The following is a 9786-nucleotide window of genomic DNA, read 5'->3' as shown; positions in this document are numbered from 1 at the left end:
ATCAAGTATTCACTATGAAGAGCTTTATCAATACAATTATTATTATTAATAAGAATAGAGAAAACTAGATCTTAGATCTGCAGCAGAAGATTAAATACTTATATAGATAGATAACTACACTGAATCTGAAGATCTTATCATGATTATTTACAATCTTCTCAGAAGTATATATATTATCAGAGATCACTGTGCAGAATGAGAATCTGAGTATAAAATATATCAAGCTGAGAGATCTGCTGAAGTCATCAAGCTTTAATAATAACTGAAAAAATAATGCTGCAATCAGCTGACTAAGTCAGATGTGATTATATTATCAGATTAAATGTGAACTCACAGACAGATAGTTAATAAAATTTTAACAAGTCTCAAGATCTGCTGTGTTTCTATACAGAAAAGTGAAGTTATTATAAATAATTAATGAAAAGATGAATCTTACAGACTGAAAGTGATATTCATTCTTATAAATATGAAATAAGTTTTTCAAATGAATCTTGTATAATTTTGAGAAAGTGAATATATAAGATAAGTGTTATGAATGCTTCACTGAGTGTAGATAAGTGAGTGATCTTATATCATACTTTATATACTTCAGCTTACACTATCTTATATTGAATAAAGAGCTTTCAATATCTTTCTATTTATAGATCTTCATTCATGATCTTACATCTGAGTTGAGAGTGAAATGAAAATGCTTAATCTCATAGTCAGATACAGTGAAGAAAGCATACAATATTCTTATTATACAGAAATAAGTGAGTTAATTATAACAGAAAATACTGTAATTAAGTATATCTCAGTGAAGAATGAATAATCAGACTTCTATGACATAAGTTATACACTTGAATACAATGAATCTAGATCTGAATATCATTGTTAAAGCACTGAATTCTCTGAAAAAGAGATTCTCTGAGTGAAAATCTTAATATTGTAAGCATTGAGCTTGCTTCAACTGTAGATATTAAAATCATGATATAAAAGATTGCATTCAGTGTGTGCAGTCAAGAGAAATAAGAGAGTTAAAAAACTAACAGAATCAGTGAGCTCAGAGACACTCACTGATATTCTATAAAAAGTCTTCAAAGTGAAAGAGATGTCTGTATTAGATAACTCTCTGAATTCTGTAAATGCTAAGAGAAAGCAGGCTTCTGAATGAGATATGAGTAATAAGAATAAAGTGAACACTCATCTCAATGTCTTGAGACTTAAAATGTTAATGTATAAGAGACACTTGTGTAAGAATTGAGAGATAGCTGTAAAAGTGTTAGCAGACACAGAAGCTTCTATGCAATATATTAATAATTATATAATTTGAAGACTGAAAGAGATCTGTCAAGTGAAGAATCTCTGATGTATAAGATTATCTGATAATTAATATTTGATATCATCTGTAAGAGTAAGAGTTCCCTTACACTTCAGAGAATGATCTTGCTATATTTAGATGTAAGAGCTGCAGAATATGAAATATGATCTTATTCTTAGACTTAATTGATTTTAAAGATTCAATTCACAGATTTAATGATATACATGTCATATATGATTGACTGATAGAAAGAAAACAGTTCATACAATTCTATCAACTGATATAAGAAGAACATTTCATATCTCTGATATAGAAGAGTTAAATCTGCTTATATATTAACAAGCAAAGAGAATGATTCATAAGATCTCATTTAAAAGCATTCTGTATGTTATATGAAATTCAGAAGCAGAGAAAATCAAGATAAAGAATATACAGAAGAATAAGTGTATGAAGAAGCTTCTGAAGAAGTATGAGAAGATCTTCTGAATAGATCTTTCACTGAAATTGCCGCTGAAACAAGGATTTGTACATGAGATTGATATGAGAGATGCAAAATCAGTCAATCAGAATATATACTCTCTGTCACAAACATATCTTGAAGAATAGAAGTGTCAGATCACAGATCTTCTAGAATATAATCTCATATAATTCTCATCAAGTGTGTGAGGCTTTTCAGTCCTATTCATGAAAAAGATGAATAAGAAGTGATGAATGTATATTGATTATTAAGCACTCAATAAGCTTATGATTAAGAATGAATATTCACTGTCACAGATTCAATAACAGTTGAATATGATTAAAAACATCTGATATCTATTGAAGATTGATCTTCTCTCAGAATACTGGCAGATCTGTGTAGATGAACTGTCAGTTCTGCAAACTACATTTAATACATAATGAGAGAAGTTTGAATTTCTGATAATATCATTCAGACTGATAAATACATCTGTCATCTTTCAAATGATAATGAATACAATTCTTTATAAACAGAATAAAATCTCATATCTTGTATATCTCAATAACATTCTAGTCTTTTCAAACTTATATAATAAACATCTGAAGTATGTCAATGAAGTGCTTACAACTCTGATAGAGTATAAGCTCTATATTAAATCAATCAAGTGTGTATTTGAAACAGAAGAGTTGAAGTTTGTAGAATATGTAGTAAGTGATAGCTGTATATATCTCATTCTGAAGAAATTGAATGTCATAGTGAATTAGCTGTGACTGAGAAATGTACACTATATATAACAGTTTCTTGAGTTTGTAAGAAATCCCGCTCCTCGCGGATTCTTTACCTCTATTTCTATCTCTCGTGTAATCAATAGAGCTAGCGGCCCTTGGCTACACACAACTATATAAACTGGAGTTCATGAATACTATTCATAACTCAGCTTGAATACTATTATATATTTAACTTCTATATTTTATCTTCCTACTGTGAATACTTCTAGTAGTTAATCATATATATCATGTCAAGCTGTAAACACCTGAATAATCATCTGTGAGCACTTATTCTTACATTTCAAGCTCAGTCAGTCAGCAACTGCTCATTATAACTGAAAGAACTAGAAACTTATATACTTCAATCTCTGTGAACTCTACTGCAGACACTCAGAAGCAGTCACTTAAATTATAAATAACTTCTGTAAAAGAAGTCTCAGAGAACTTATTAATTACTTACAGAACATCATTCTCTGTATCTGTGACAGAGAAACTCTTCAAACTCACAAATGAATCAATCTTAGTGAAGAATATTCTTAAGCATCTCTTATAAGATTAAGCTATTTTTCTACAAGAAATGCTTACTGTCTGTAAACACTCTTAAACTGAGTTTCTAGACATAATCTTCAGAGATATCTATGAACTGAAAAGAAACTTTCTTAAGCTGTGATCACTTAAGATCACTTATCAAATCATAATCTATAAAAGCTTTTGTGAGTTTGTATTTGAAATTGACTTACAAGTCTGACTGTGTGATATAAAAGATGAAGAAGCTGTTATCTATATAATAACAGATCTCTATTACACTGAAGTCAAGAACTGACTGAATCATCTAGAGAATGATTATAAGAGATCTCACTGATCTATTCTTAAGATCTATTCAGAGAATAAGTTAAGAGACTCTGTGAGCTGAACAGAGAATATCTGAACTGTGATCATCAATATTAGAAAAAGAGATGAGAAATCTGATGAAGACTACTCACAGTGCTTTATAAAATTGTAATATAAATTAAGATTTGTGAAAATAGAGCTCTGAAACAAGATCTGAATGATGATATTTACAAAGAGATTGAATAAAGATATGCAGAACAAGCTTATTAAGCAAGACTCTAAGCTCTTGACTCTGAAGAAACTGATAACTCTCATTCATTACTTACAGATCACTGTGAGAGTTACAGACTCACAGAGAGTAGATTATCAATCAGCTCTGTAAGAGTTAGAATAACAGAGAACAGATTTATCAGAAAAAGATGATAAGATACAGAGAGATTCATGTCTGACTATTGAGTAGAGAGAGAGAGCTTTACAAGCTTCTGTGAACAGAGTGTATAATAGAGAGATTAAGAAAAAGAGACTCTACTTCATCTATTCTAAATCAGAATATCTCTGTGCAAACTGTCTGAATAAATCAAAATAGAAATTTAAGAAGTTATGAACAGAGTCAGTAATAATCTTCTTAAGAGTCTTGAAGCTGACATCTGAATCTGTTGCTTTCTTAATAAAAATACTTACTCACAGAGAGAGACTGCACTGCAGTACTGCTGTCTTACAAGTATGAAAAGCATTGATGAACTCAGAATCTCAGGTCACTGTAGTGTCTCTAAAGCTCATGAAGTGAATGAGCTGAAAGATGAAAACTGAGAACCTGCTCTTGTAATAAGCAGAGTGTGAGAACTCAGATCTGAGAGCTGAGAAACTGTAAGAATAAGTGCTCGCAGGCGATTATTCAGGTGTTTGCAGCTTGGCATGATATGTACTGTTAACTACTAGAAGTATTCACAGTAGAAAGATAAAATGTAGAAATTAAATGTATAATAGTATTCAAGCTGAGTTGTGAATAGTATTCGCGAACTTCAGTCTATATAGTTGTGTGTAGTCAAGAGCTGCTAGCTCTATTAGTTATGTGAGAGATAGAAATAGAGATAAAGAATCTATGAGAAGTGAGATTTCTTACATATCTTCTTCTCTCTAAGACTTTGTCTATGAAGTCTTTCACTGAGTAACTTTATAGAATCAGCTCAGCACTGCAGTAATACTCACTAAAAACTCTTTATATCTATAAAACATCTCAGTGAGAAAAAATCTCTTATTATTATAAAAAGAAAAGAGTCTGTTACTCAGTTTCTTATTTCATAAGATTCTTTATAATTTACAGATTCTTCTCTGATTATCACACAGATTCATCTTGCATCTTTCATACAGAAGAGTTTCAGTTGACTCTCAATCATTTTCATGAGATTCTTATGTAATCATTATATAGATTTATCTTACAGATAAATCACTCTCTGTGAGATTATTCTTATTAAAGAGAAGTATTTGTAAGTTAATCTTTTATTTATTCTTACAAATCATTGTTCTTTAACACTGTAGAATTATGAGGAATTTTTCATTCTTTCATCAACTCTATAAAATTGTAGAATCAAGATATTCATAGTCTGCAATCACTCTTTATAGTTATATAGAAAGATTCAGATCTGTGATTCATAATCACTCTTATTTACTAGAGTGATCTGACTGTTCTACAGAATCACTTACAGTGTAAGTAAATCTCTCTAGAGTAGTATAAATATCTCAGATCTATCTGTAGAATCTTATCTTCTTTTTTCTTTTTCTGTAACAGCTCTTATTCTTATAAACTGTGAGTATTCTCATTCATCTGTGAAGTATTTTTATTCAGATGATAGAGAGAGAGTGTTTCTAACAATATTTATATATTGATTCAAGAACTTCTCAAGAATAAAAATTTTTTCAATTTTAATATCTTTATAAATAATATCTGACTGCTGCTGAGCTTCTTATGAGTGTTTCTATGACTTCTCTGATTGCTTTTTACTGGCTGATGAAGCAGAGATGCTACTGTCTATAACTGTGTCTTCATCTCTCTCAGCTCTGTTACTATATTCAATCTTCAGATCAGTGATCAACTCTCTATCTTTTTCAGATCAGTCTCTGATTTTAAGCAGTACAGTTTCTTTCTTTACTGTAAGTCTTCTCATAAGTAATTTCTTACAGACTCTAGCTGACAGTTCTTATAAAGCTCTCAGTGTTATCAGTGTCTTCTGCAGCTTCACAGATCTATAATTATCTTTCTTCTGCTCACACAATCTCTGATCAGACATATATAAATATGTCTAGGTTTTCTATCAATGATTCTCACACTGCAGCACATTTCTGCAATCTTATTGTCAATAAAAGATGAGTCTCTGAGTACCTGTAAAATCCAGATAATCAAGGCAATATGAATACTATGAATTTATAATAAGAGTTGATCTGAACAGATAAGCTCTCTCTCTGTGTCTTAATTGTTTCTGAGCTGAATACTTCAGCACAACTGAAGAAGCAGATACAGCTTTATAAGAGATATCTGATCACATGTGCAGACAGTCAGCTCTTAAGACTCTGCTACAACTATATGCACTCTGATATCTGACTTCTCTGAAGTCTGTGTATTTCTGACAGTCTTTGTATCAAATGTAACAATTATCTGTACTGCAGATATAATACTCTCTACTTCTTTGAAGAAAGAAATTGATAGTTGTGAGAGAATTGAGTGTCACAGATATTAAGAATGTGAGTGTGAATTTTCTTTATTTTTTCTTTATTAATCTCTAAATTGTGTTCACAGCTCTGTTTATTTTCTGTTTTTTAGCTTTAATAAGAATATAATTTCTTCTTCTCTTATATACACTGCAGACTGTTCATCTTAGTAGAAACTTATCATCTTATAGACTAGAATTTGTAAATGACAGTGTTAATATCTTTATTATAATCAGATTCTTAGTAAAGATTATGCTATTCTGACTTATCAGAATTCACAGTATGAAAGTCATGTCTCAGCTTCTGCAGATATCTTATCTATTCAGATGATTTTTAAGTGAACTCATTCATCTTATCAGAATACTCTTATCACTGAATCTTGAATCAGAGCTTATAATCTTACTTCTCTGAGTTAATAATCTCTTTAATATAATATTCTCTTTCACTCTCTAGTGTTTCACAGACAGAGTGATGAGTTATAGAATTCTTTTCTAAGAATTTCTTATATTTATGAAGCAAAGAGATATGAAAAATATTATATATCAGTAACTCAGATAACAGTTTCAATCTGTAGAACTGTAAGCTAATTTTCTTCATAATCTTATAAGACTCTATCTGTAAGAGATTCAGCTTCTTACTAGATCTCTATATAATAATATTTTCTAGACTCAGTCAGACTCTATTATCTTTCTTAAAACTTGTTATAATATACTTGAAGTCATAGTATCTCTTCTGATACTCTTGAGTCTTTTTCAAGAATTCATAAGCTTTCTCTCAGATCTTCTGAATTCTCTCAGCTCATTCACAGATATTATCATACTTTATAGTATACTCTTATGAGTTCATCAAGATCATCTGTAGATAAGTCTCAGTGAGCATCTCAAAGAGAGTTTTATCTGTACTGATATACTTTGAGTTATTGTATATGAACTCTGTGAGTGATAATTAATGCACTCAGTCATTTTAATTGTAGTTGACAAAGCACTGCAGATACTGTTTTAATATACTTATTAAATGTTCTATCTGATTATCTGTCTGTTGATGAAAAGCTGTGTTTAGATCTTATAAGATCTTCAGTATAATTATCAGATCAGATCAGAACTCTTCTGTGAAGATTAATTCTCTATCTGAGATAATGTTTATAAGCAACTCATACAATCAGATTATATTATGATTGAAGATGTAAGTTAAATTCTTTGACTTCAAGTTCTTGTAAGTGAGTATAAAGTGTGTTATCTTGATGAAGTGATTCACTATCATCAGCACACTGTCAAAGCAGGCATTATATATATTCTTACTTTCAGAGAGACTTACAAGAGTATTCATTTCTAGCTATTTTTAAGATTTCTACAGAATGAGTAGAGAAGTAAGTTCTTCATATAATCTTATTTATTATTATTATTCTTCAATTATAGATGTATGCAGTCAGAGACTATGACATCTACCTGAGAACTTTAGTTCTCAGGGTTTTTCCTATGTCTGTAAAGTTAACTATTGTACATTCATCAATTTCAGATATGCAAAATCAGAAAATTTCAGCTCAGAATACAAAAACTGTTTACAAATTGCAGTGTTTTAACATCTTTTGATACTTTGAAACCATTTGACAATATCATGACAAAAGAAAAGAGAGAAAGAACACAGTCTCAAAGATAGACACATTAAATAGATAGATAGAAAGAAATTAAAAGAAAAAGATACAGAAAAAGATAAAGTAAAGAGAGACTATAATAAAACAAATTATTAAAAGAGAGTATATAGCTGTTTTAATAGACTATATCTGATTAATTTCCTTCTCTTCATATTCAGATAATTCTGAATTTAGTCATTTTCTTATAGCTGCTTGAGTTTCTGATAGAAAGTCTATTAAGTATTTAATTCCTGTCTCAGTTGAGAATAAGAATCTCATATTTAATTGATTTAGATCATACTTCTCTTTCAATCTGACTCTGAGACTATTATATAATGCATAGTGTATTATAATATGCTCAGAATTCTCATTTGTATTGCAGAATGAGCATTCTATTAAGTCAAATCTATCATCAAATCTTTGTATATAAGATTTGAAATAGCCATGTCCTAGTTTCAGCTGTATTATAGATGAGAATATTTTCTTTTTACATTTAATTAAACAAGATTTTCACTTGGGTTTTGTTTCAAATCTTGAATAATGTATACTCTTCTTTTGTTTCTGCCAGCTTTCATTTCACTTGTCTAAACAAGACTACGGGCGCTAGTCACCCGCAGGATGCACCTTAAGCTAATTACATTTAACCCTCTATAATTAACCGATCACCGCGTCCATTCTCTCGGGCCAGTCACTAATTTCCAGGGATATTAGTTAGTGACTGCCACTGCTCACTTGATGATGTACACACTAAGCTTTCAGTTGCTGATCTCGGTCTCATTAGATACTCATAGGCCTATCAATCAGTCATCATGGCCTCACTCTGTATTAGAGACTAATCATAGGCTTGATGACTGCAGTTCTCTCTGTCAGTATTAGAGCTTGACAGAGAGCTTGCAGACTTGAGTCTATCAGAGTGTTCTGTCTAGAGTCTAGATATATGTCTAGATCTGCTAGTTAGATAATTTTTAAAATCATTCTCTGTATTTGAGAGAGAGCTAGGCTCTGATGATGACTCTAGTTAGAGACTTACTTAAGTAGTATATAATCACTACATTAGACTTGACTCTATATTATTAGAATCTTGACAGATGTATAGTAGAATAGTGAAACATTGACATCTTATATCAGTTCTGATAAGTGTTCACAGAATCTCACTTAACTAGTGACTTGGCTTGCAGTAGAGAGTTCTACTCTGCATCAAGTCTTACTAATTAGACTCAGTCTCTATTACATGAGGGCTTTCATGGGTAAGAAGTGGCAGGTGTCAGTGATGAGATTCGAACCCACACACCTTTAATGTGTGCGGCCTTGATTACCAGTCTTATCAACTGAGCCACACTGACTCTTCATATAATCTGAACTGCACTATCTGTGAACTCTGATAAATAGTATAAGAATTTACTATCTTTTTCACAAGTTCTTGCATCTTCAGTTAGAAGTATTTTCTTATAAGCAACTCATGAGTTCTAGTATCTGTAAAATAATCTGCTAGAGAAGAGTCATGATATCTTTTAATAAGTTCTATATATAGAAACTTATTTATAGATATATAAATTCAGCTCTCTCTTTATAAGAGATTATTTAAGTCTCTTCAATTCTTTATTTCTGCAGAGTTGATTTCTGCTGTAAGCAGTTTCTAAATATACTGAGTATATTCATTCTTCAGTTACAGTTCAGACAATCTGAATAAAAGATCTTACAAAGACTTATACTCTGTTTTCTATTATATCAGATCTTTTATAATACTTCTTAAAGCCTGTAAACTCTTCAGATTATAGATACTCTCTGCAAGAATTCTCATAAAGATTCTCAGAGTATTAACTCTCAGTGTTATAGAGAGTAGTTGCATAGACTTCTTTTCTTTCTTCTCTCTCTTCTCTTATGAGAAATTGAGAGACTCTTCAGTTAATCTCTTCACAATACTCAGTCTGAGCATTCTATGAAGCTTTTCTATCTTCTCTAGTTTTTCTATATCTATCATTCTGATCTTCTTAACATAGTCTGATCTGTAAGAGAGTTCATCTACTGAGTTCTTAGTTTTCTTAATATATTCTATCTTGAATCAGAACTCACTCAGTCTCTGAGCTCAGTGAAT

This window comes from Blastomyces dermatitidis (genome assembly GCF_000003525.1).
Source record: "Blastomyces dermatitidis ER-3 genomic scaffold supercont1.3, whole genome shotgun sequence".
NCBI classification, from domain to species: Eukaryota; Fungi; Ascomycota; class Eurotiomycetes; order Onygenales; family Ajellomycetaceae; genus Blastomyces; species Blastomyces dermatitidis.
The sequence above is the reverse complement of the archived record's forward strand: the minus strand, read 5'-3'. Positions refer to the sequence as shown.